The sequence below is a fragment of the Schistocerca cancellata genome, chromosome 2 (assembly GCF_023864275.1).
Source record: "Schistocerca cancellata isolate TAMUIC-IGC-003103 chromosome 2, iqSchCanc2.1, whole genome shotgun sequence".
Taxonomy (NCBI): domain Eukaryota; kingdom Metazoa; phylum Arthropoda; class Insecta; order Orthoptera; family Acrididae; genus Schistocerca; species Schistocerca cancellata.
In genome coordinates this window covers 1,106,747,383-1,106,773,679 of record NC_064627.1, presented here as the reverse complement: position 1 = coordinate 1,106,773,679, position 26,297 = coordinate 1,106,747,383, and positions in this window count along the sequence as shown.

Sequence of the window (26,297 nt, the reverse complement as noted above, 5' to 3'; positions counted from 1 at the left end):
TCATTTCTGAAATTAAGTCATTTGTGTGGAGTGTACCTTTTATGCAATTGAAACGTCGGCAATAAACAGTTCTCAAAAGAAGAGAATTGGAACTTTCGTAAAAGGTACTGCAGAAGAATGCTGAAGATTAAGGGTGAAGGAGGAGACAGTGCATTGAACTGGAAGCAACAGAAATTTGTAGTATAACCAGACTAAATGAGTGGATCGGATGATGGGACACCCTATGAGGCGTCAAAGAATCTTCACAAGTGGGATGTGTGGAGGTATAAAACTGTTGGGGAGGACCTGGCCTCGAATAGAGTAAGGGAGGTTCAAATGGGTATAGACTGCAGTAGCAATGTAGAGATGAATAGTCTTGCACAGTACAGGGTACGGTGGAGAGCTGCACCAAACCGGTATTCGGACTAATGACCCCCAGCAACAAGAAGACATTAGCTATTCATCCACGACCAATGTTCACCTCAAGGTACTCAGTTTAGGATCCAGTACCATCGAGATTAGTTTGAGTCTGAAGGTTTTGGTGACGCTGAAGATGAGCGTCTGATGCATCAGGTGACAGCATTCTGTCGCCCAGGTCTCTGTGCTACACCCCTGCCGGCGTTTAAGTGCACGCGAGCTGTCGTCAGGTATACGACCTTAATCTCCGCGGCAGGCGGAAGACCTCGTAAACAAGATTATCTGTAACGCTCCTCGCCGTCTTTCGTCATCGCCAAAGCTTAGCGCAGCTCGTGTTACACCACAGAAATCTCTGTGAGGAACAACACTTTCAGATCATGCGAGCCACGGCATTACACTATTTATCACTGCAATTACATTTTTTAAATAATTAGTATTAATTTAATTTGACTCTGTCATAAATATTTTCCTGCTTCGTACTAATTATTCCATGGCTTCGTATCGTCAGGGAAGAAACAATACCGCGTAAGTAGCAAAACAGAATCTTCCAGGAGAGAGATAAAAAGTGTCTAGAATACCTGATACGTTTCATAAGGACACGAAATTTGCATTGTTGCACTACAATGATATTCCGGATCGTAACAAAAATATGAGACAAAAAACATGCTCTTTAGAAAGCTTAATTGCGGCAAATACGCGGGACTGTCTCGTTATTTATGGAAGAGGATCATTATTGACGCGGTATTGGTTTATGACTCTCCCGTACGACTTACCACTTTTACATTGTTTTTCGTGCTGAAAAAGACTTTATTGAAAGAATGCATTGAAAAACTTCAAATATACACCCGGTTCACATAGGTCTGATAATGTCTATAGATTTCTTCAAGAAAATACTGCCGAAAAGAACTACACCACGCTGCCACTCCTGAAACAGTAACGTCCAAGATTATGATCATTCGTAAGGAATGTTGTCATAACAGCAATGGCAGTGCTTAGCATCAACGGCTTTAAGTTGTTGTAAATGATCCCATTTGGCTTTCCTGATTCCCAGTCTTCCTTTCTATAGTGTCGGGAAGCAAACTTCCGCAGAAATTTTTCTCGGTCGTCTTGGTATTTCTTGCCGCACTTCGTTGAAAGTGCGTTTGAAGTAAATAATACAGTTTGGATGTTACTGTATCGCTCTTAACTGTCGGATCATTATTTGCAGCTCTTCCAGACCTGAAACTTCCTGGCAGATAAAAACTGTGTGCCGGACCGAGACTCGAACTCGGGACCTTTTCCTTTCGCGGGTAAGTGCTCTACCAGCTGAGCTACCCAAGCACGACTCAGGCCCCGTCCTCAAAGCTTTACTTCCTTCAGTACATCGCCTCCTACCTTCCAATCTTTACGGAAGCTCTCCTGCGAAGATTGGAAGGTAGAAGGCGAGGTACTGGCGGAAGTAAAGCTGTGAGGACGCGGTGTGAGTCGTGCGTGGATAGCTCAGATGGTAGAGCACTTCCCCGCGAAAGGTAAAGGTCTCGAGTTCGAGTCTCGGTCCGGCACACAGTTTTAATCTGCCAGGAAGTTCCATATCAGCGTACACTCCGCTGCAGAGTGAAAATCTCATTCTTTCAGAGCTAATTGAGTCACACAGCCACAAACTTTTCTCTGCATACTTAGTGCTCATACACCTGCACTTACGCCGTGCTACGTTACATATACGATGCACCAACGCCCTCCGGTGGATGTTTTTGATCGCGCGTATAGTATCCACGCTCCTCCTGCAGATGATCTTATGGCAAATGGGCACAAATCATTAGGAGAACGGAAGAGCACAATGAACGCACCAGCATGTAGTTCGTCATTCCGGAATATTACAGATTGACATCAAAGAAAAAATACGAAGTGTTCGTAAACCTGCCATTCCTTTCCCTTCAGACAGTTCGGAATTGGCATTTTTGTTTTAAAAAAGCACTACCCTTTCGACTGAATATGATTAGTTCTCCTTTCCTTCTTATCCTGCGGTAAATACCGTACGTCGAGCATACGGTTTCCTCTATAATTTGCTTTACACGTTCAAATCTTTGTTAGTTTCGATAAACTTCCTAATACTCCCGCCAGTGACAACTTAACTGCTCGCTGACGCCTTAGTCGGTGTTTCTAATGTAAAAAAAGGAAAAGAAAATAGTACATTTCTTTCCTCGTTCGTTGTTTGAAGCAATTTTGTATCAAAGCCGTGAGGATCTCTACAAAGCCTCTGCGTTTGTAAACAGCCTCGTATCTGTGCAGTCTGTTTACCAGCTGCCTGTACAGGGACATCGCCTGATTACAGGAAAAAGGTGAACTCGTTGCTTAAGAACTAATACCCCACTGACGCGGATTAACTGCTCTATTCAGGAATGCCAGGACGAAGTCTTCTCCGTAACTTTGCATATGTCAGCTATGATTTCGAGAAGCTATATATTTTCTTTCAATGATATCATAATGATACTACTGTGCCGAACCAGGGACGCAAATTGTGCAGCTTTCCGAATGCTAAATCTGCCCAGTCTATTACGAATTTTGAGGATACGTCATTAAAGCTTTTCCAGTGCGGCGTGCAGTATGCTATAGTTAATATTTTCCTTAACTGAACTGCTAACAGTAGTTATAAACTTCAGACTCATTTGCCCATGGTAGAATGTAGCGGTAATTCCGAAGAATCGCACTTTGATGGCTCCCGAAAACGATGTTTAAAACTGATCTTGCAAAATTAACTGACAAAGTGCTAAGTATTCGTTTTCCAGATAGCAGTCTATGAGCATTCACACCCCACTGTGACAGAATAAGCGTTATAATATTTAAGCAGGAACTTCTCACACAGAGGGAATTAAGCACTCACTCTTCCCATGCTCAATCTGTGAACAGAACTGGAACAATGGACACTAGCATCTGGCTCAGATTTTATGGTGGCTTGCGAAGTAGATTAATGCATTGTTTGATTCAACTTCTTGCCGTTTCTATGAGACTAGGACAGTTCATTACCCTTGTTTAGAGTGATCTTAAGAAATTTTTTTGAAAATTTTGTGGTAAGGTCATAGGGGACCAAACTGCTGAGGTCATCGGTCCCTAGAGTTACACACTACTTGAACTAACTTATGCTAAGAACAACACACACACACCCATGCCCGAGGGAGGACTTGAGCCTCAGGTGGGATGGGTCGCGCAATCTGCGACATGGCACCCCAAACCGCCCGGCATGGCCAAGTCTGACCATCACAAGGGAAGAGAGCCATCTTGTGCATCAAGCACATCGTAATCTCTTACCATCTGTGCCTGCCATCCAGAACAACCAGTGAACCTGCAACGTCCCACGACGAACCGTTAGTCTGTGTAAGGCTGGCTTAGGAATTACCGTCTCATGCGTGGGCTGCCCTTAAACGAAAACAAACGACAGCGTTTGGAATGGCGCCATGATCTGGAAGAGAGGACGTTTGATGAATGGCGTCGCAAGCTGTCCAGTAAAGAGTTACGTTCCTGCACTACCTCGAATGACACTAGCCGGCCCGGCCAGTGTGGCCGAGCGGTTCTAGGCGCTTCAGTCAGGAACCACGCGACGGCTACGGTCGCAGGTTCGAATCCTGCCTCGGGTATGGATGTGTGTGATGTTCTTAGGTTAGTTAGGTTCTAAGTTCTAGGGGACTGATGGCCTCAGATATTAAGTTCCATAGTGCTCAAAGCTATTTGAACCTGGATACTGGCGCTGGGACGGAAGTCAGAGCTGTTCTCACACGTGTTCTGTCAGGGACCGATCTAGTGATCTCGCTGGCCAACAGTACGTCAACATCACACAGACGCGTGACATGTGACGACGTGCATAGTCCTGTTGAAAAATGGCACTACGATTCTGTGGCATGGGAGGTAGCACATGAGGACGCAAGATAAAATAGTATTCGTAATCCGCTAAACATACAATTAATTCAATATCGTTTCATTTAAAACAAAATTCAGTTTCTTTCAACAAAATTAGTTTTCCCTATACGTGAGATTAACCACATTTCTTGCTTCGCGTTACACTGAAATCTAAAACTAGCTCAGAATTCTATACTTCATCATTTATTTTATGTCCGTAAGTATAAATACACACATAAATTCAGTCGATTTGTGCTACAACACACTACCAAGCAATTTTTTTTCTACTTTACCATTTAGATTTCTTTACAATTATCGAGAGTCGGTACTGTCCTGAAGGAAACAGAATCGTCAATGAGCAGTCCATCCGGATCTGTCAGTCACGCGCACAATCACATGAGCGACTGGGTCACGCATTCTTTTGGGAGAGGCAACATTAATTTACCTTCAAACCAACATTCAAGTATCAGGAAAGGATACGTTGTGGTTTCTTCTTCATCTTCTCAAGCCTACCTCGGATGGGTTTACTATTTTTTCCGGCTTATAAGATTCCTTCTTTACGCCAGAAACTCATTTTATTTGCACCATCCTGTCGTAACCTTTCTCGTTTATTTCGTTTTTCTATGTTTCCTAAGCTATGATGGTGAAGCCCGTAAAACACGGTCCTCTCTAGTCGGAAGATGGCTCATGTAATTCATTTGGATAAGAATACTTTCTTGAACAGCAGTAGGTATTTATAAATATAAGTCTTAAATACTACCAGCATTCACAAATAATTTCAATAGGCCTCGTGTGCCTTTCTATGCCGACTGATGTCACCAAAGAAGGCTGTGATTTAAAATTAATATTTCTTTTGCGTATGTGGTAATCTTCATAACTCATTGACAGGTCGCTGGAATGTCATACATTGCTGAACATGCAGTCTCTTCTAGCAGCAATACTGCTATGTAGGTTCATTCTTTCTCTCTATCGTCTCAAGCCCTCAGTGTTGGTTTGTTGAACCAATCACAATATCTTCGTCGTTCTCTGGCAGCAACACAATTAGAATACCGCTTGTCTCTATTGCTCCCCCGTCTTTTACGTTCAGGTTTCTGAGTTGTACTGATGTATTGAGGCATGACTCACCGAAAGTCAGGCATATACTTTCTGAAGGCAAAATAATTCCCTTCGTTATAAATGTCTGTCTTACCTTACAAGGGGGGGGGGGGGGGGGGGGCGTTCTACCATATATGTCTTGTGTACATAAAAGTATCGATATAATGACTTTTCTATAAATCGTATGAGCGATATCAATACTGATACAAGGGCAAGAAAGTCACCTTTTTACCATATATCGATTTCTGATAAATCAAAAACACTGATTCATATTTGAAAAATGTTGTTAGTTTTGAGATAGGCATATATTATTATTTTATTCATGGCTGTAATTTTCAGCAAGTTTAGTATTATCTTTTTGGGACAAAATTTAGTGATCAGATGCAAATTAAATTTATTATAATTTACAGGTTTCTACAAATTAGTTTATCACCATCAGACGCTTAGTATTTGGTTTAGCAGATGTCAATATCTTCCTCATAGAAGCACATTGCCATGGTATATTCAGAACTGCACATATTGGACACTGATTGACAATTTACAGTAACTGAATCACATCTATGTATCTGTAAACTGACAATCAGTGTTTAAAATCATCACACATAATATGTACATATCTGTACATACCATGGCAGTATTCTTCTATGAAGAAGATATTTACATCTGCTAAAACAATGTTAAGCTTCTGAAGATCACAAGTTAATCTGTCGAATCCGGTAAAGCATAACAAAATTTGTAACTGCTGATTGAATTTTAACCTGAAAAAACATGTATTATCATTTAAATTTGTTGTCTTCAATGTCTTAGTAATTGTTGACTTATGTACGAGGTTCTTCTAAATATACATTTTTAGGCATGGACTAACATTTGCACTACTTTCAAAATAAAGTAAAAACATAGAAATGATTAATTAGTCTTAATGTGTATGAATTTAGGTAAAGACAGAAAATACTTCTTAAATTTTATAGACTGAAATATTTTGGGAATTTAGCAACATCAACATTTTTTAAAGTTGTTTTAGTATCCTAGTTCAATAGAACCTCTGTCCATTATGAATGTGAACACTGTGACTGCGAAAAATATTTCCAGAGATGTGTGCAACCATTCTTCTCTCATGATGATAGAATTCTTATTTTCCCATGAATAATAAATAGATAATTACTGACATTTCTGAAAACTGCTAAGTTTAATGTTGATTTAAAGAAATTATTTTCAGTATTGGCCACAGTTTAAATACCAACAAAAAATTATGAATTTAAGAATAACATCATTCATATAAAATTTGAATATGTGCTAAAAATAATTTAAATTTGATTTTTTAAATTATTTTTACTGCACAAACTTTTTAGAGCGAGTGTAGTTCATTTTTAGCATATTCTATTATTAACACTAAAAACTGAAATGTGCTTTCCTATAGCATGTTGCAGGCAGACTAATTAAAACCAGAAATTTGCTACACAGTCTATGTGGAATTTGTTACAGTTTTGTAAGCTTTTCCTTCAAGAAATCTGATTTTGACTCTCATCTCAAATGATAACTAATTTTACTAAAGGTTTTACGAATTTACCAATGTTTCTAATATAATTAGTTACATACCATATATTGAAACGACAATAGAAATCTAAAATCTTTATTATATATATATATATATATATATATTGACTAGGTATATGATAAACAGCGATTACCTTCATTCAGCATCAAATAAATATTTACAGAAACCAGAGTTATGAAAGCTTGACACACTGAGGAAATGTATCGACGGTGTCGATGTATCAACCGTATAATGGAGATGTATAAATATAACCACTTTTTGATAATATTGATATATTGCTGCCTTCACTATCCGTGTACTTTTTTCATGAGAGAGTAAATTTTAATATCCTAAGGTCGATGATACCGTTAGAGACAGAAAATTAGTTGCGTCTAAGTTTACAGTTCATTAATCAGTTCTTGAGCAAATTTTCACTGGCCGTCATATAGGCTTATACAAATAAGTAGTTTATTAACTATGAGAGTTTTGTAGGTAGAATAATTATCATTCGCTATTGAGCGCTGTTGTCTCGCCAAGAAAAGCTGGTCCTACGGTTTCCTTCATATCTGGAGTTTGTGTTCTCTCATGGCAGACGAGTACACTAAATTACATACTTTTCGCAACTCTTAAGTGTTTATTCGTTGCCTCAGTAACAGACGCTAGACGTCGTCTGTAAAACATGACTGAAATCAGTGTTACCAACATAAAAGCATAAAACGCTCCACACACATTGTGCCTGTGTATTCAAGTACGTTTCACCCGAAATACACTTATAATCCATGACCTGTAATTTCACCGTTCCAGAATCATATGACCTAGACGTCGTAAAGGCGACATGTCTCCTTACAGACTTTACTGTAATACTCGTAGAATAAAATTACGTGGAATGAAGTCATTTTTCATATCTTATCACTTATCTGTGATCTCGCGGATGTTAATTTGATATATTTTGTCTAGGTAACAGATGTAGCTATTATGAACAAGAAGGTTGATGAACACCACAGGTATGATACTATGCTGTTGTCTCCCTTCGATCTATGAACTGAATTACCAGCCTGTTTAACATGAATTTCGAAGCATGATCCTTGGATGCCCAGACCTTCATCACGGTACACAGGCAGCGGAAACGAGTTCTGACCTTAACGTTGTACATGAAACGATGGCGTGGGCAATGTTGCGACTGCTCTGCATGGGATTCTCATTTACGTGATGAAGGACGTTCTCTTCAAAGTCTAGAGTGGGGTGCGGCCATGGAGCACCGCAGTCAACCCTCCTAGTTGCGAACGCACAAGTTTTCACGGACGTTACTGTGGTTTGACGAAAATGGTATGTGAAGCAATAATTAGAACAGGGACTGACGTAGGTACCCTCTTCCATTTCTGTGTGTGCCGTGAAATGGGAGATTTGAATGTGATCCGATATTCAGACTTAATGTATACCTAAACAGTACATTTCCGAACAGTGGTTCCTTATTAAACCTACAGGGTGATCAAAAGGTCAGTATAAATTTGAAAACTCAATAAACCACGGAATAATGTAGATAGAGAGGTAAAAATTGACACACATGCTTGGAATGACATGGGTTTTATCAGAACAAAAAAAAAGTTCACAAAATGTCCGACAGATGGCGCTGGATAGCAAAACTGCTACCGTGATGGGTGAGAGGTACGCCGATATGTTTCAGAATCGCATCATCCCCAGCCTGGCTGATAAACACCTGCTGGAACCTACGATGTTTGTGCAGGATGGCGCTCCACCCCATATTGCTAGACGCGTGGAAGATCTCTTGCGCGGATCCGTTTGGTGATGTCGTATGCTCAGCCGCCACTTTCGTCATGCTTGGTCTCCCAGGTCCCCAGACCTCAGTCCGTGCGATTATTGGCTTTGGGGTTACCTGAAGTCGCAAGTGTATCGTGACTGACCGACCTCACTACGGATGCTGAAAGACAACATCCGACACCAATGCCTCACCATAACTCTGGATATGCTTTACTGTGCTGTTCACAACATTATTCCTTGTCTACAGTTATTGTTGACGAATGATGGTGGACATATTGAGCATTTCCTGTAAAGAACATCATCTTTTCTTTGTCTTACTTTGTTATGGTAATGATTGCTATTCTGATCAGACAAGCGCTGTCTGTCGGACATTTTTTGAACGTTTGTATTTTTTTGGTCCCAATAAAATCCCATGTCATTCCAAGCATGTGTGTTAATTTGTACCTCTCTATCTACATTATTCCGTGATTTATTCAGTTTTCAAATTAATGCTGACTTTTTGATCACCCAGTATATCAGCCAACAGTAAGTCCCTCTACAGCCTCTAGAAGTCTATAACAGTAGTTGTTAAACATCTTGTAAATCTTGTTATTGACGGGGAAGAGATGGTACATAGATTAGGAGTCAGTTACGGACCAACTGAATGGATTTGCTCCCGGAACCCTGTTGCGTCATCCCTGAGGCGCGCTGACATAGCGCACACACGAGTTCATTAACGTCAGTCACTATGACGCACGGCTCCAATTAGCATTGTTGCACAAAGGGCAACACGGCGCCATAGTTCCGTCAATATAGCGCAGTACAATCTGTTTACAGCATATCTGTACACACGAGTCACATAGAACTTGGCGTTTCGGCTAGACTAGGGTATTTGATATAGGGCAGTAGAAGAAAGATATCGGAGCTTTTATCGACGATAATACGGAAGGTGGTTTTGATTTCATTGGTATTATTTTTACTTTACGAATGAAACACATACAACATTGGTGTAATATTCTACAATATTTTTTATTTTCTACACGAAGCAGTTTCTGTCTGTTACACCGTCGTCAAGTGCAAAGATAAGCACGTGGCGCAGTGAAATTTGTTGGATAAAATATCTTAAACTAATGCATCTACAGAGTATCTCCATTTATAGAGTTGAAAAATGTTAAAATTAGAATTAGTAATAAAACAAGAGCAATTATTTCAGTGTAAATGCGATGAAAGGTTTTTTTTTTAACTAAGATAAGTTTGGGTTAACTTCATAAATTATTTAGGTCCAACTCTAGACATCAGTGACCGTATTCATACCTTCAAGAGATACAGGAAAACTACCACCACAGTAATGTTATACCAGCCAATTGTCAACACCCAATGACGCATAAACATGCTGCCTTTCATTTTCAATGATACGTTCCCTAAAATCCATCCCCATGACTAAAGAAAGGAATTAAATGCAGTCAAACAAATAGCATCAAATAATGGCTACCCTATTATCTTAGTCCATAATGCACAAAAAGCAGAAACAACAAGTGTACTCTCTTCACCCTGACCTTGACCCAGCACCTCAAGAACACAGTAATTGGTGCACAATTTCATACTTAGGAAAAGTCTCACTGTTGGACATATTTTGTCTAGTGGTAAAGAGAGCACTTCAGGTTTGGAAAATAGTGGAATATATAAAATTACTTGTGTTTGTGGCAAATTCCTTATAGGTCAGTCTCACAGGGCAATATGCACCCATCTGACGGAACTCCTCAGAAGTTGGAAACTTAAAAAAGGAGACTCTAATTTTCCACACCACCTGCTTAAAGAATGCCATAGTTAACAGATGAAAATGAAATATTACATCACGTCCACGAAGGAAGGAAGAGGAACTATCTTGAACTGATGGAAATTAATAATCACATGTCCATTAATCAGACACAGTTCGCTTACTCCGCATTTCTAACTGCTGATACTACTCGTAATTCCATTCAGGTCATGCTGTAAATACCCCTCTTACTCACAAGCCCTACATTCCTTTATTTCAGTTAATATAATTTCGATCGTCGTATTAAAAAATTTCGCTTTGTATAGTCTCAGATGCTTCACTCGCCCGTTTAACATTACTGTTATATCTTATCTGTTTCTAATTTAGGAACTATTAAATCATCATCATCATCATCATTTAAGACTGATTATGCCTTTCAGCGTTCAGTCTGGAGCATAGCCCCCCTTATACAGTTCCTCCATGATCCCCTATTCAGTGCTAACATTGGTGCCTCTTCTGATGTTAAACCTATTACTTCAAAATCATTCTTAACCGAATCCAGGTACCTTCTCCTCGGTCTGCCCCGACTCCTCCTACCCTCTACTGCTGAATCCATGAGTCTCTTGGGTAACCTTGCTTCTCCCATGCGTGTAACATGACCCCACCATCTAAGCCTGTTCGCCCTGACTGCTACATCTATAGAGTTCATTCCCAGTTTTTCTTTGATTTCCTCATTGTGGACACCCTCCTGCCATTGTTCCCATCTACTAGTACCTGCAATCATCCTAGCTACTTTCATATCCGTAACCTCAACCTTGTTGATAAGGTAACCTGAATCCACCCAGCTTTCGCTCCCATACAACAAAGTTGGTCGAAAGATTGAACGGTGCACAGATAACTTAGTCTTGGTACTGACTTCCTTCTTGCAGAAGAGAGTAGATCGTAGCTGAGCGCTCACTGCATTAGCTTTGCTACACCTCGCTTCCAGTTCTTTCACTATGTTGCCATCCTGTGAGAATATGCCTCCTAAGTACTTGAAACCGTCCACCTGTTCTAACTTTGTTCCTCCTATTTGGCACTCAATCCGTTTATATTTCTTTACCACTGACATTACTTTCGTTTTGGAGATGCTAATCTTCATACCATAGTCCTTACGTTTCTGATCTAGTTGTGAAATATTACTTTGCAAACTTTCAATCGAATCTGCCATCACAACTAAGTCATCCGCATATGCAAGACTGCTTATTTTGTGTTCACATATCTTAATCTCACCCAGCCAGTCTATTGTTTTCAACATATGACCCATAAATAATATGAACAACAGTGGAGACAGGTTGCAGCCTTGTCTTACCCCTGAAACTACTCTGAACCATGAACTCAATTTACCGTCAACTCTAACTGCTGCCTGACTAGCCATGTAAAGACCTTTAATTGCTTGCAAAAGTTTGCCTCCTATTACATAATCTTGTAGAACAGACAATAACTTCCTCCTAGGAACCCGGTCATATGCCTTTTCTAGATCTATAAATCATAGATACAATTCCCTGTTCCACTCATAACACTTCTCCATTATTTGCCGTAAGCTAAAGATCTGGTCCTGACAACCTCTAAGAGGCCTAAACCCACACTGATTTTCATCCAATTGGTCCTCAACTAATACTCGCACTTTCCTTTCAACAATACCTGAGAAGATTTTACCCACAACGCTGATTAAAGAGATACCTCTGTAGTTGTTACAATCTTTTCTGTTTCCATGTTTAAAGATTGGTGTGATTACTGCTTTTGTTCAGTCTGATGGAACCTGTCCCGACTCCCAGGCCATTTCAATTATCCTGTGTAACCATTTAAGACCTGACATTCCACTGTATTTGATGAGTTCCGACTTAATTTCATCCAGCCCAGCCGCTTTATTGCACTGCAATCTATTGACCATTTTTTCCACTTCCTCAAATGTGATCCTATTTCCATCATCATTCCTATCCCATTCTACCTCGAAATCTGAAACATTACTGATCGCATTTTCACCTACATTGAGCAACTCTTCAAAATATTCCCTCCATCTGCCCAAGGCATCCAAAGGATTCACCAGCAGTTTTCCTGACCTGTCCAAAATACTTGTCATTTCCTTCTTACCTCCCTTTCGAAGACTGCTAATTACACTCCAGAATGGTTTTCCAGCAGCTTGACCCATAGTCTCCAACCTGTTTCCAAAGTCTTCCCACGATTTCTTCTTGGATGCTGCAATTATCTGTTTGGCTTTGTTTCTTTCTTCAACATAACTTTCTCTGTCTACCTGGGTTCTGGTATGTAGCCATTTTTGATACGCCTTCTTTTTCCTTTTACAGGCTGCCTTGACTGTATCATTCCACCAAGCTGTTTGCTTCATCCTACTTTTACATACTACTGTTCCAAGACATTCTTTAGCCACTTCTAGTACTGTGTCCCTGTACCTTGTCCATTCCTTTTCCAATGACTGTAATTGACTACATTCAACTAACTGACTAACTGGTACCTTTCTGAGATCGCTGTTATGTACTTGTGCCTGATTTCCTTATCCTGAAGTTTCTCCACTCTTATCCTCCTACATATGGACCTGACCTCCTGCACTTTCGGCCTCACAATCCCAATTTCACTGCAGATTAAACAATGATCAGTGTCATCAAAGAATCCCCTGAATACACGTGTGTCCCTCACAGCCTTCCTAAGTTCCTGATCTGTTATTATATAGTCAATGACAGATCTGGTTCCCCTGCCTTCCCAAGTATACCGGTGAATGTTCTTATGTTTAAAAAAGGAGTTTGTGATTACTAAGCCCATACTGGCACAGAAATCCAAGAGTTGTTCCCCATTCCTGTTGGCCTACATATCCTCTCCAAATTTACCCATAACCTTTTCATACCCTTCTGTTCGATTTCCAATCCTGGCGTTAAAATCACCCATGAGCAGAACACTGTCCTTGTCCTTTACTCTAACAACTACACCACTGAGTGCCTCATAAAAACTATCCATCTTATCTTGATCTGTCCCTTCACAATGCGAATATACTGACACAATCCTAATTTTCTTGCTAGACACTGTCAAATCTATCCACATCAGTCTTTCGTTTACATACCTTATTGCAACTACGCTGGGTTCCATTTCTTTCCTGATGTAAAGCCCTACTCCCCATTGTGCTATTCCTGCTTTGACTCCTGACAGGTAGACCTTGTATTCTCCCACTTCCTCTTCTTTCTCACCCCTTACCCGAATGTCACTAACAGCTAAAACATCCAGCCCCATCTTACTTGCAGCCTCTGCCAGCTCTACCTTCTTCCCAGAGTAGCCCCCATTGATATTAATAGCTCCCCATCTCATTACCATTTGTTTGCCAAGTCGTATCTTCGGAGTCCCTGGTTTGTCAGTTAGAGGTGGGACTCCGTCACCTCCAAAGGTCCGAGGCATTTTGCTCTGATTGTTGCCAGCATCATATTTAAAGTACCAGGGAAGCAGGTTGCTAGCCTTACTTGCCCCGAGTCCCATTGGGTTTTACCCCTAACGGCTGAGGGACTAACCGGTGGATTTGGTAGTCTTTGCCGTATGAGCACAAAGGTGACCATGACTCAGAATATGTCCGAGATGCCCAGCCTTATTCCAAAGTAACTGGTATCCCGACTGTCGGGACCACTTACTTGGCCACTCATACGTTGCCCGTGGTTCATGAACTAGGACATGACTACAGGAACCCACACCATGAACTATTAAAGACAAGACTAATTTTCTCAGCCACAGCTTTACAAGAAGTGACCAGTGTTTATTGTTCAATTACTTTCTTCTATGTACAACTGTTGTAATTAGTCCATAGTTCATTAGTTTACGTGGCACATATTTTGTCTTCGTCAAATAATCTTACACACCATTTACACTGAAATAGTCCCTTTGTTTTATTGAAAATTCTAACGTTAACATTTTTCATCTCTGGAAATGGAGGTACTTTGTAGATGCTCTAGTTTAAATCTCTGGTCCAGCAAAATTTCACTGCACAACGTACGTAACTTCGTACCTGATGATGGCGTAAGAGCCGAAAACCGCTTCGTTTAACAAATTATAAATATTGTACAGTATTACAGCAGGGTTATGTGTGTTTCATAACGCATAAAATATTCCACCAAGGACCTACTGAATAGTCAATCAAAACAATTGTTATTGTTATTATTATTTATTGGAGTTCACAAGTTCTTTTCAATCCATTGTTTTTATAAAGCTAACTAACGCCAGTAAATAGTTTACAATTTGTTACCATTTTGACACAGCATTGTATATACTTCACTGCTAAAGGAGGGACACCAAAGTGAAGAGAGAGGTGGCGCATTGTTAGCACACTGGACTCGAATTCGGGAGGACTATGGTTCAAACACGCGTCGAATCATCCTGATTTAGGATGTCCGCGATTTCCGTAAATCTCATCAGGCAAATGCCGTTGTGGTTTCATTCCCATCCATCCCTAATCGTATGGGACCTATGACCTCGCTGTTTGGTTTCCTACCCCGAATCAACCAACCAACGAACCAACCAAACTGAACTCCTTGTACATCTTTTCCAATAATAGCGACGTTGGGGAAATTGGTATGAGACAGTTCAGTTTCATGTCATCTCCACATGAGATATTTGTGAGTTCACAGCGATTAATATAACTGGCGCCCTCCTCTCTACCGTGCACTACCTGGCAAAAAATGCCCAGAATGGGTAGGTCACAAGAGCTCAGTGGCTTCGAACGTGGAAATGGTCACTAGATGTCACTTTAGCACTTGAGTAACAGATCCGTCAGGGACGTTTCACCCCTTCCAGAGCTCGTCAAGTCGACTACTGATGATGTGATTGTGAAGTGGAAACACGAAGATTCATTCTAGCCACTAATTACGAGACTAATGTTTATGCTTGGTAATTCAAATCGTAACTGGACTATTTTTAGCTATACATTATGCAGCTCAGGCAAGATAGGCAGACCACATGAACTGATGGACAGGAGCCTTCGAGCATTGCGGACGGTGGTTTTGAGAAATCGCAAGAAACCAGCTAAAGGAAACGCTCGTGACTGCCAAACTGTACCAGAAAACAAGGTAGCACAGTGATTGTGAGTAGTGAGTTAAAGAGAATGGGGTACAGTGGTTGAGTAGCTCCTCATCAACCACACATTTCTGTAGCCAGTACTAAGGGGCGCTTGAGGTCAGGTAAAGAGCAACGCCACTCGACAGTGGATGACGGGTAACGAATGATTTCGAGTGATAAATCACGCTGTACGCTGTGGACATCCGATAAGGGTTTGGGTTTGACGAAAGCCTTAGAAAGTTTACCAACCATCATGTACAGTGCCAACAACAAAGTTCGAAGAGGGTTGAGCTACGATATCGGGCTTGTCTTCGTGGTTAGGATGTGTCCCTTTATTGTGCTTTAAAAAAATGCTACATTCCGTAGGATATGTACTTACTTTAAATGGTTACGTACGGTGTACAGCGGAGGAATGGTTCAAGACGATGACCATATCAGTATGACAATGCACCCTGTCATCGAGAAGCACCTGTGAGGAGATGGGTTTTCGGCAATAACATTACTGAAATTAATTAGCGCGCCAGTAGTGTCGATCTGAACCTAACTGAACACCTTTCGGATGAGAGCGTCGACTTCTCTCTAGACCCCAGCGTCCAACATCATTACCATACACGGTTTTGATTCTTGAGGAAGAGACATTCAAACGTCACACTGAAAGGGTCCCTAACACAGTTTAAGCCATTATAAAGGTGAAGGGTGACACGTCTTATTGTGCTGCCCACTAATAGATGCTTGGACACTTTTGATTAGCATTCGGGAGGACGACGGTTCAATCCCGCGTCCGCTCATCCTGATTTAGGTTTTCCATGATTTCCCTAAATCGCTCCAGGCAAATTCCGGGATGGTTCCTTTCAAAGGGCACGGCCGACATCCTTTCCCGTCCTTCCCTAATCCGATGAGACCGATGACCTCGCTGTCTGCTCTCCTTCTCCAAAACAACCAACCAACCAACTTTTGATTAGATAGAGTATACAGCATGAGACCATTAAAAACAGCCTGCAACAAGTATGTCCAGAACCAGAAAACATACCGAGGTCTTGGTTTAGCTAATTTAAAGCGGATAATGCAGTTACTTTTCCTACCTAAGCAAGTAACTTTTGATGTTTGTAGCTCTTTAATTATGGCATTGACATTGTTTTTTTTTTTAAATGGACCACTGACTTTTTCTTAAATGGACCGCTACAATTTTTCCGTTCAGCTACATAAAAGGTATAAAAAGTTTGGAAGTTGATCAGATAGTAACATGATAAAAGCTCCGTAAACCACTGTCTTGCCGTCCGGAAAAAGGTCCCAGAAATGTATGCCCTACTGCACCACAGGTAACAAACACACAAAACAGCTGTGCTTCGCGCATTTATCTGTGACCTAGAAGCCCATCAGTCCGGCTGTTGCTGTTGTAGCGATCAGTACTCATGAAGCTAGCTGTACATTTACAGTGTATACAACAGTAGAAAAAGTAGAGAAGGTTTTCGTTTATTAAGAGTGTCGCAAAACTTGGCAACTGTGCGGTTATACGCAGAAAGGTGTCATACCAAGACCTCTCCTTGTGTCGTTGCAAACATTATTTTAAAAAAGGAACTGGAAGTGCGAAAAGTAAAATACGTAATCGAAAAAACAGAAGCGCTGGTGACAGAAATGCAAGTGTTAACGCGCAATCCACGTCTCACAAAGAGGCAGCCTGAACTCCCGGGTGAGATCAGATAAAGGGATGTGCAGCTGATATTACATTCCAACGGATCTCATCTTTCCACATCTTGCTCCATCAACCGCTTCGTGGTAGTGACTTGCAGTTGAGAGAGGTGGATAAACAACGACTTCATGAATGGATAGTGCGGGTGTTTCAAGAGTAACGTCATTGGCCCCCGTTTATTGATGGGGCTCCCAATAGCCACAGATGTGTACAGTTCCTTAGAGGTATATTGCCTCGCTATCGGAAAACATTGCACTGAATGAAAGGCTATTATGTGCTACCAACATAATATTCAGTGTTCCTGAATCTTCTGAGCTTTTATCTGTGGAGGAAATTAAAACAAGAGGTCTACAAGAAAACAATGACAATTCCCAAAGACATAAAATGCTGCGTAATAGGAGCCCGTGCTGCGATAAGTTCAGATTCTCTCCTGAAGACTGTGTAACATTTATCAGTGCGCAACGGCAACATTTCGACCACTTAATATGACAGTCATAAAATACACGAGCCGTAGCTAAGTGACATGCTTCTTTACGTTTGGTACAACAGAGCAGACGTCTGTGAGACTACTTCTCCTGACGAAGCAACAGCTGTCTGCGGCACTCTTATCTTGTTTCTACTTCATGAAGTTTCGCACACGTAATGTCGTTGAAGCCCTCTTCGAAAGTTCTTTCTATGCCTCAAAAAAGTATACAGTTGCATCCACTTTACTTAGACACAACAGGTCACAGTGCAGGTAACTTGGGCGTGCCATTTCCCCCTTTGTATGTTGATATCGCTACGTTAGCAGACTGTGGCGTTTCTAAGGGTCTTGTGTAATTAGTTACGATGGGGGCGTTCTCATGGCAGTAACGTCCGTTCTCTTATATTTGACCTGATTTCAATTTGGCAGCTATGAGATTGTATTATGAACTAAAATAGAAACATCAGGGATGTTACAATGGTTGAACTGTAGGCATGAAAGACTTGTGTTAAGGTGGATAGCAAATCAGATTGCTAACTGGCTATCAGATGTAGGTTTCCCACGATTTACTTGCCTAGCTTAAGGTAAAATAAAAGGACAGTTTCTTTGAAAAGGACATGGACAATTTATTTTCTGATTCTTCCCAATTTGACCTTTTGCTCCACCTGTAATTATCTTGTCATCAGCATGACACTGAGGAAGACTTCCTTCTTGTAACTTCCATGATAAAGGATAATTCGGACATCAGTTTTAAGTTATTTTGTTTCAGAGCACACAGCCTATTTTCTTCGAAGCCATTTCTTCTGGCACTTGGGCGTAGTTACTGAGAGGGGGCCTAACTTGTGGACTACTCTGCACTCTTCGATTTTCTTAACATTCCTTGGATTTGAAGATCAGTGGCCAGGCATTAATTTCCTAAAGGATCATGGCAGCACAGTTACCAAAAATTATTTGAGTGTTAGATTACCGTGCGCTGTTACGTAGAAAACGTTTCAAACTTATTAACATAGTCGCTAGTGGCTCAGTCCATAGAATGTATCTTGCAATCATGAAGTCAGTGTTTCGATTTTCATTAGTAGGAACTTCGCTTAAAATGTTATTTAAACTCTATATTTATCGTCAATAGAAACGGTAATTAACAAATTTTGAATAATATTTTTAATAATTCAGTTTTTTTTTATTTTCAGCCATTGGTTGTATAAGATAAATTAAAATTTCATAGTGACAAACGAAACACCTTACTGTTAAATGAAAATAATAAGACCTTTAACAACACTTTCGCTCCAGAAATAAAAAAAATGTCTCACATTTTTACAAATTTTCATTTTTTGTGATTACATGCTTTTTTTATTGTTAGCAATGGAATGTTAAAAGATTGTATTAAAAAATTATGATTCAATATTTTTCAGTTAACAGTTCCATTTGTTAATAAATGTTGAATTTAAAGAAAATAAAGTGTTGCTGCTAGCAAGATTCGAACCAGAGAAGTCATGATTACAAAACTCTTGTCCTAACACTTCAAGTGCAGCCAACAGTTTAGTAAAAAAGAAAAGTTCTTTACTTATAGTACTCAGAAATCTTATCTCCTAAGCCAATTTTATCGATTCTTTTTGAAAACTGCGTCAAATTGTTCTGAAGAAGTGATGACTGGACACTGATGCTGACTTCCTGTTTTCATGAAGAAAATCGAAGAGCGTCAGTCTGTAAGGTCCCCTTGCAAGATGTACATTTGCTACATTACAGGATTCTGTGGTAAAGCAACGTGATATACTTGGGAGTGCTCTTTACTTCAGTAGCTGTTTCTATGACCCTGAAGATGAAGACTTGGCTTAAAAATCAGTTGCAAATATGAAGTAAACTACAAACAAAACCGAGTGAAAATTAGTGGGAAAATAGCCTGACAAGGAAAGTGCGCGACCTCAGACACTCGAAACCTCACGAAAATGTGCCTGAAATATAAATTTCTTATTCCAAAAACATTGGTAGCCATTATCATCCAAAACTGCGTGTCGCACTGCAAATCACCACCTGTTCAATGTGTGCGATAGTCACATTCGATACCCTTTAAAAACTTTTTGCCTGTTACACCTTGTTTCCCTTGAAGTGAGCTTGATAATGCATTATGCTAGTCACATTGTCTAATATTACCTTGCAGTTTGATTTACTCTGAATACACCTATAGTACATCAAACACTTGTTACAGATGTTAAACCCATGACTGTAATAGTCTGTAAATGTTTTCCAGTATGTTACCATTGTCTGCCTGGCATAGCTGAGGGGTCAGTGTGTCTGGCTCCCATGCAGGGGTCCTGGGTTCAATTCCCAGTACCACTGGGAATTTCTCCATGGTGAGAGTACTGGTAGAGGGTGCAGCAACGTAGTGCTAAGAGATTAGTAGCAGTTGCACGGGCAACAGATCTGACAGCAATGAGGAGAGCAGTTTGCTGACCACATGCCCCTCCATAATGCATCTGATAACATGATTGGCAGAGGATGACACTGAGGTTGTTCGTGCCTGATTGGCCTGTCTGGAGCCAAAACACAGAACTTAGACTTTTTGTGTTATCATTAATACACTCCTGGAAATTGAAATAAGAACACCGTGAATTCATTGTCCCAGGAAGGGGAAACTTTATTGACACATTCCTGGGGTCAGATACATCACATGATCACACTGACAGAACCACAGGCACATAGACACGGGCAACAGAGCATGCACAATGTCGGCACTAGTACAGTGTATATCCACCTTTCGCAGCAGTGCAGGCTGCTATTCTCCCATGGAGACGATCGTAGAGATGCTGGATGTAGTCCTGTGGAACGGCTTGCCATGCCATTTCCACCTGGCGCCTCAGTTGGACCAGCGTTCGTGCTGGACGTGCAGACCGCGTGAGACGACGCTTCATCCAGTCCCAAACATGCTCAATGGGGGACAGATCCGGAGATCTAGCTGGCCAGGGTAGTTGACTTACACGTTCTAGAGCACGTTGGGTGGCACGGGATACATGCGGACGTGCATTGTCCTGTTGGAACAGCAAGTTCCCTTGCCGGTCTAGGAATGGTAGAACGATGGGTTCGATGACGGTTTGGATGTACCGTGCACTATTCAGTGTCCCCTCGACGATCACCAGTGGTGTACGGCCAGTGTAGGAGATCGCTCCCCACACCATGATGCCGGGTGTTGGCCCTGTGTGCCTCGGTCGTATGCAGTCCTGATTGTGGCGCTCACCTGCACGGCGCCAAACACGCATACGACCATCATTGGCACCAAGGCAGAAGCGACTCTCATCGCTGAAGACGACACGTCTCCATTCGTCCCTCCATTCACGCCTGTCGCGAAACCACTGGAGGCGGGCTGCACGATGTTGGGGCGTGAGCGGAAGACGGCCTAACGGTGTGCGGGACCGTAGCCCAGCTTCATGGAGACGGTTGCGAATGGTCCTCGCCGATACCCCAGGAGCAACAGTGTCCCTAATTTGCTGGGAAGTGGCGGTGCGGTCCCCTACGGCACTGCGTAGGATCCTACGGTCTTGGCGTGCATCCGTGCGTCGCTGCTGTCCGGTCCCAGGTCGACGGGCACGTGCACCTTCCGCCGACCACTGGCGACAACATCGATGTACTGTGGAGACCTCACGCCCCACGTGTTGAGCAATTCGGCGGTACGTCCACCCGGCCTCCCGCATGCCCACTATACGCCCTCGCTCAAAGTCCGTCAACTGCACATACGGTTCACGTCCACGCTGTCGCGGCATGCTACCAGTGTTAAAGACTGCGATGGAGCTCCGTATGCCACGGCAAACTGGCTGACACTGACGGCGGCGGTGCACAAATGCTGCGCAGCTAGCGCCATTCGACGGCCAACACCGCGGTTCCTGGTGTGTCCGCTGTGCCGTGCGTGTGATCATTGCTTGTACAGCCCTCTCGCAGTGTCCGGAGCAAGTATGGTGGGTCTGACACACCGGTGTCAATGTGTTCTTTTTTCCATTTCCAGGAGTGTATAAAGCACTGATCGACAATAATTTGGGTTGATATAGTTCATACTTACTTTCACTTGGAGGTTCCTCTTACTCTTAATATGAAAGTCTTGTACTGTTGAACTAGCCAACTTGGGTACAGGGTCTTCCTGTCGTCCAAAATCGTTATACAAATCCAGTGTGTGTTCATGCATTTCTGTAACATCTCCATTGCGTTTTTAAGTTATTACACTTCATTAAATACCCATGAAGTCCATATCCTCAACTCTTATTATGTTAAATTATTCAGCATATCACAAATGTGCCTCTAAAATTTTGACAACAATCTTGACATCAATTTGCCTCATAATACAAAACCAAACTCTTTATACGCTAAAGCACAACTGAAGACTCCAAAACGACAGCTTTATATTGCTGCTGTACTAATCATACAATTAGGTAAATACTTGTTAGTGCAGGAACAATGTGCAAAGTTGTATTTTGCATGCAGGATGCTCATACCACAACACATTTTGCTACTGAACAAGTTACACAAGATGTTCAGAAATTCCTGTTACAGACTTCTGGGACTTGTAGAGGGAGAGAGTAGATAATATTCTGGATTGGAAAGCATGTCCAGAAACATTCCATTTACCTGCTACAACCATTTCAAAACATGTTGGTTATAGCGACAACTTTTGCAAATAATTGACCCAGTACATCACTTGTTTTACAATTCCACTTAATAGCCAAAGAAATGTCTTTTGTACTCGTTGACAGGTTCTCTCCACCATGATGGAGTATGGCCGCTTCCAATTTTGCTGTGCATCGTCTCCAAAGAGCATCATATTAATTCTGGTATGCAGCATCTCCATAGAGCATCACACTCATGCCTGCTGATGATGAAGGTACCATTAGAGTCAGATGTTTTGGAGAAAAATGTCAATAAAGGTGACAAGCACCTCTTCCACTACCGTGAACATCATTCAGAATCATCATGTCTAAGCAATCTGCAAACATGTACTCAGCCACTGACAGATGCACGAATGTGGCTGAAACCAGATCGGAGAGGTGTGACAGATATCAAATGATATCAGCTGATCTGACATAACCACATCTCACCATGACTACCCGTTGCATACCTACTTAGCAAACGTGCTTCAAAGCGGTTGTAACATGGTACATTTCTGGATACGAGTTCCTATTAAAAATATTACATACTCACTCCCCTCTACAGGTCCTAAAAGCCTGTAATGAGACTTGCTGAACACTCAGCATTCTAAGAACATTCTCATGCAGTTCTGGGCATCCAAGGTATTCCAAGGTATTATGGACGCCTACTGAACATAATTTTACTACAGTCAACATCTCGCAGGTGTTAAGTAATACAAACTGGTTATCACTTTACGTAATTATTTTTAATGTATGTTAACAATGCCTTTGCTATTTGAATAAGTACTGGATATCGTGCATAGTCTATGTTTAATTTCTCTAAAGTACGATGTATATTTTGGTATAGGTGACACTATTACATGTCCTTCCTCATGATGGTTTCTCAATGATTGATGTATACTACTTGTTCGCACCTTATATTTGCACGGCATTTTAATTATTAAGTAACGGCAGTTTCATACTGTTATTATTTTTTATATATTTGACTCCTTGGTATTAACGTTATTATTTTTTATATATTTGACTCCTTGGTATTAACGTTTGTTACATAAATTACGAACGTTGTACTTCTGACTTCCCACGCCAGATGGTGGGTATTATGTTTTTTAAAAAACCTGTGTTACGCCTCTTTTTATGTTATTCATTTATTATTCTTTTGCATTATCTTTTGCTTTTCATATGTTCTGCACTCTAACAACTTATCATCGATCTATTTTATGTTTTATAGTTTATAAAAAACAATACGCCAATGTATTTTAGATATTCCCCTGCGTCTGCTATGTGTTGTACGTACATTTTAAATTTGTATTACTACACCATTCACAAAAGTACAAGAGTTATTTAGTGTTAATAATTCGCAAAAACAGTATTACTATGTCTTCACGTGACACATGTCACATAGAGGGCGTGTCAAGCCCCGTCACACCGAGGTCTGCTGAACAAGTACAGGTAAACAGCGACCTCAGTCTATGTGATTGCCGTACGCTTAGTGACAACAGTGCATCCTAATTTAAGTTATACATTATAGGTTTGTTTCTAACAAGTGTTATGTTCATATGCAGATGTAATTGTGATTTTATATGTTGTACTCTCTGATCGTAATGTGAAAAAATTTTTAACTTCTAGCACTGAAGATGGTCACTCAGTGACAGAAAATCGATTTTGCGATAGTAAAAAATATACGACCAATGCTGTCTCTTTTTTCAAGTATTCCAAACAGAATCCACCTTTTTTGGGCGTGAACTTTGTAAACTTAGTGGTTATTGGAGCCCTAACTGACGAGTTGCGTTTCGTTCAAAGGTAACAGATCTGAAGGCTGAGAGACTGTGTTCAGTTATGGGCGACAGCGCAGTGGAAGTGACGGAGGAGACGACAGAGTCCCCGGAGTCGGTGCTGCAGAGCCTGCGGTGCCCCGGCTCGTGCGGCCGGCTGATGGCGGCGCCCATCCGGCTGTGCACGGAGGGCCACAGCGTGTGCGCGCGCCACCACCGCGGCGCCTGCCCGCTCTGCGGAGACCTGGTGCTCGAGCTGCGCGACTCGCGGCTCGAGGCGGTGGCGCGCGCCGTGCGCGACGCCCCCTGCCAGAACCGCGCGCGCGGCTGCCAGTACCGCGCGGGCCTCGACGCGCTCGCGCGCCACCAGCGCTGCTGCGAGGCGCGCCTCGCGCCCTGCGCGCTGCCCGGCTGCGCGTGGCGCGCGCCCCCCCACCACCTGGCCGCGCACGTCGCCGACGCGCACGCCGACCGCGCGCTGCCCGCCGGCTGCCACCTGGACGCGGGCGCGCTGCTGCGCGTCGACCGCGGCCACCGGCTCGTCGTCGCCGACTCGGGAGACGTCTTCGTCTTCCGCTACCGGCTCGACTCGGGCGGCGCGCGCCTGCTCGCCGCGCTGCACTACGTCGGCCTGCACGAGAACGCCTCCAACTTCCGGTTCAGCTTCGAACTGACGTCTGCAGCGGGCACGGTGAGGCAAGTGCTGCCCGTCGCACCGGCGCCCGAAGACGAACCTCTCCCGGAGGACGAACCCTTCTGCCCGGAGAAGAGTGCCGTAGTGGAAGGTGAAGAGCTGCACAGAATTCTCAATGACGCCGATGTCAAATGTGTCGTCAGAGTGAGGCAGGTGAAATGTCTCAGTGCTCTTCCCAGCAGAAGGACTTCTGTGCCCTGGTTCTGACGACAGTGATCAGAGACCTAATAACTTTTAATACATTATGGGAGTGACAGTGGTCAATGTGTTATAAATATTTACTATCAAAAACAGTCTCGATCACAATTTATTTATTATGGTGAACAGTTTTGACCACTACTGTGGTCATCTTCAGACCAACAAGTAAGAACCTCCTTCTGCTGGAGAACCACTCACCATAATAAATAAATTGTGATCAAGACTGTTTTTGATAGTAAAGACCTAATAACTATCGGAATGAGTGACACTTCTGATTCCAGTATGTCACCTGGAATTATTGTACCAGGTGACTTCTCATTGAGTAATGTCTCAAATAACAGCTTTCCTGTACTCTTACAACATGAATTATGCTCAGTTATCTGGTAATGTACTCAGTTCGAGGTCTGACATACAACTATGTATTTATTAGGGATATTAGCAGTAGGAATAATATGAATGAACGATGTGAAAGATCTCCTCCTTTTCCTCGCTACAGGATGATTCATTTGCTGCTACCCATAGGTCTTATGGAAATCGCAATGTCTTCAAATACCATGCACAAAATTTTCATATTCTCTCCCCTGCAGCATCAAAACTATTAGTGCTGTAGGACCTTTTTGTAGCAAATTTAATTTGATCAAATTCTGTACTGCGATATATTGTGCTAGCAGTTTCTGAATCATTCAATAAAACTTACAAAAGTATTATCAATTGTGTTTTCCTTGTATAACTTGACAACAGAGGCCTCCAGCGAAAACATACATGAATACAAACTTTAACTAAATTAAATTTGTTATAAAGAGGTCCTGTTCATTTTTTCTACAGGACTGTTACTTTGCACATAGTGAGCAAGAGACTATGAGAAACTCTCTTGTGTGGCCTTTGAAGGTGTATTTTGCATACAATCTATCAGAGGGGTCAGCTGAATCCCCTTGTATACATACACAGATCAGGCACAAACCATAGTTTTCATACTGTCGAAGTTTGTGACATTTATCAATATGAACTAAAAACTTCAGACATTGTCTCATTTCGCAATCAACTACTAACCAATAGTAAAAACGAATTCCAAGATAAGATCTACACGAAGCATTTTTAGCACCAACATCACGTTTCCTGACATCGTTCAGTCACCAATCTCATGACACTTACAGCAAAATGTACTAAAAATGATGCCATTTGGAGAGCTCTTTAATGCAATGTATCACTTAAGCTGCACATTTTTGCAAGGCACAAGAGTAAATACGAAAACCACCAGATAGGGCTTGTTAACTAAACTACATGCTTAATGTCTTTTTTCTTTTTCACACTATGGAACACTAACACTATCAAAAGGTTGTTACTGAACATTGATTAATGAT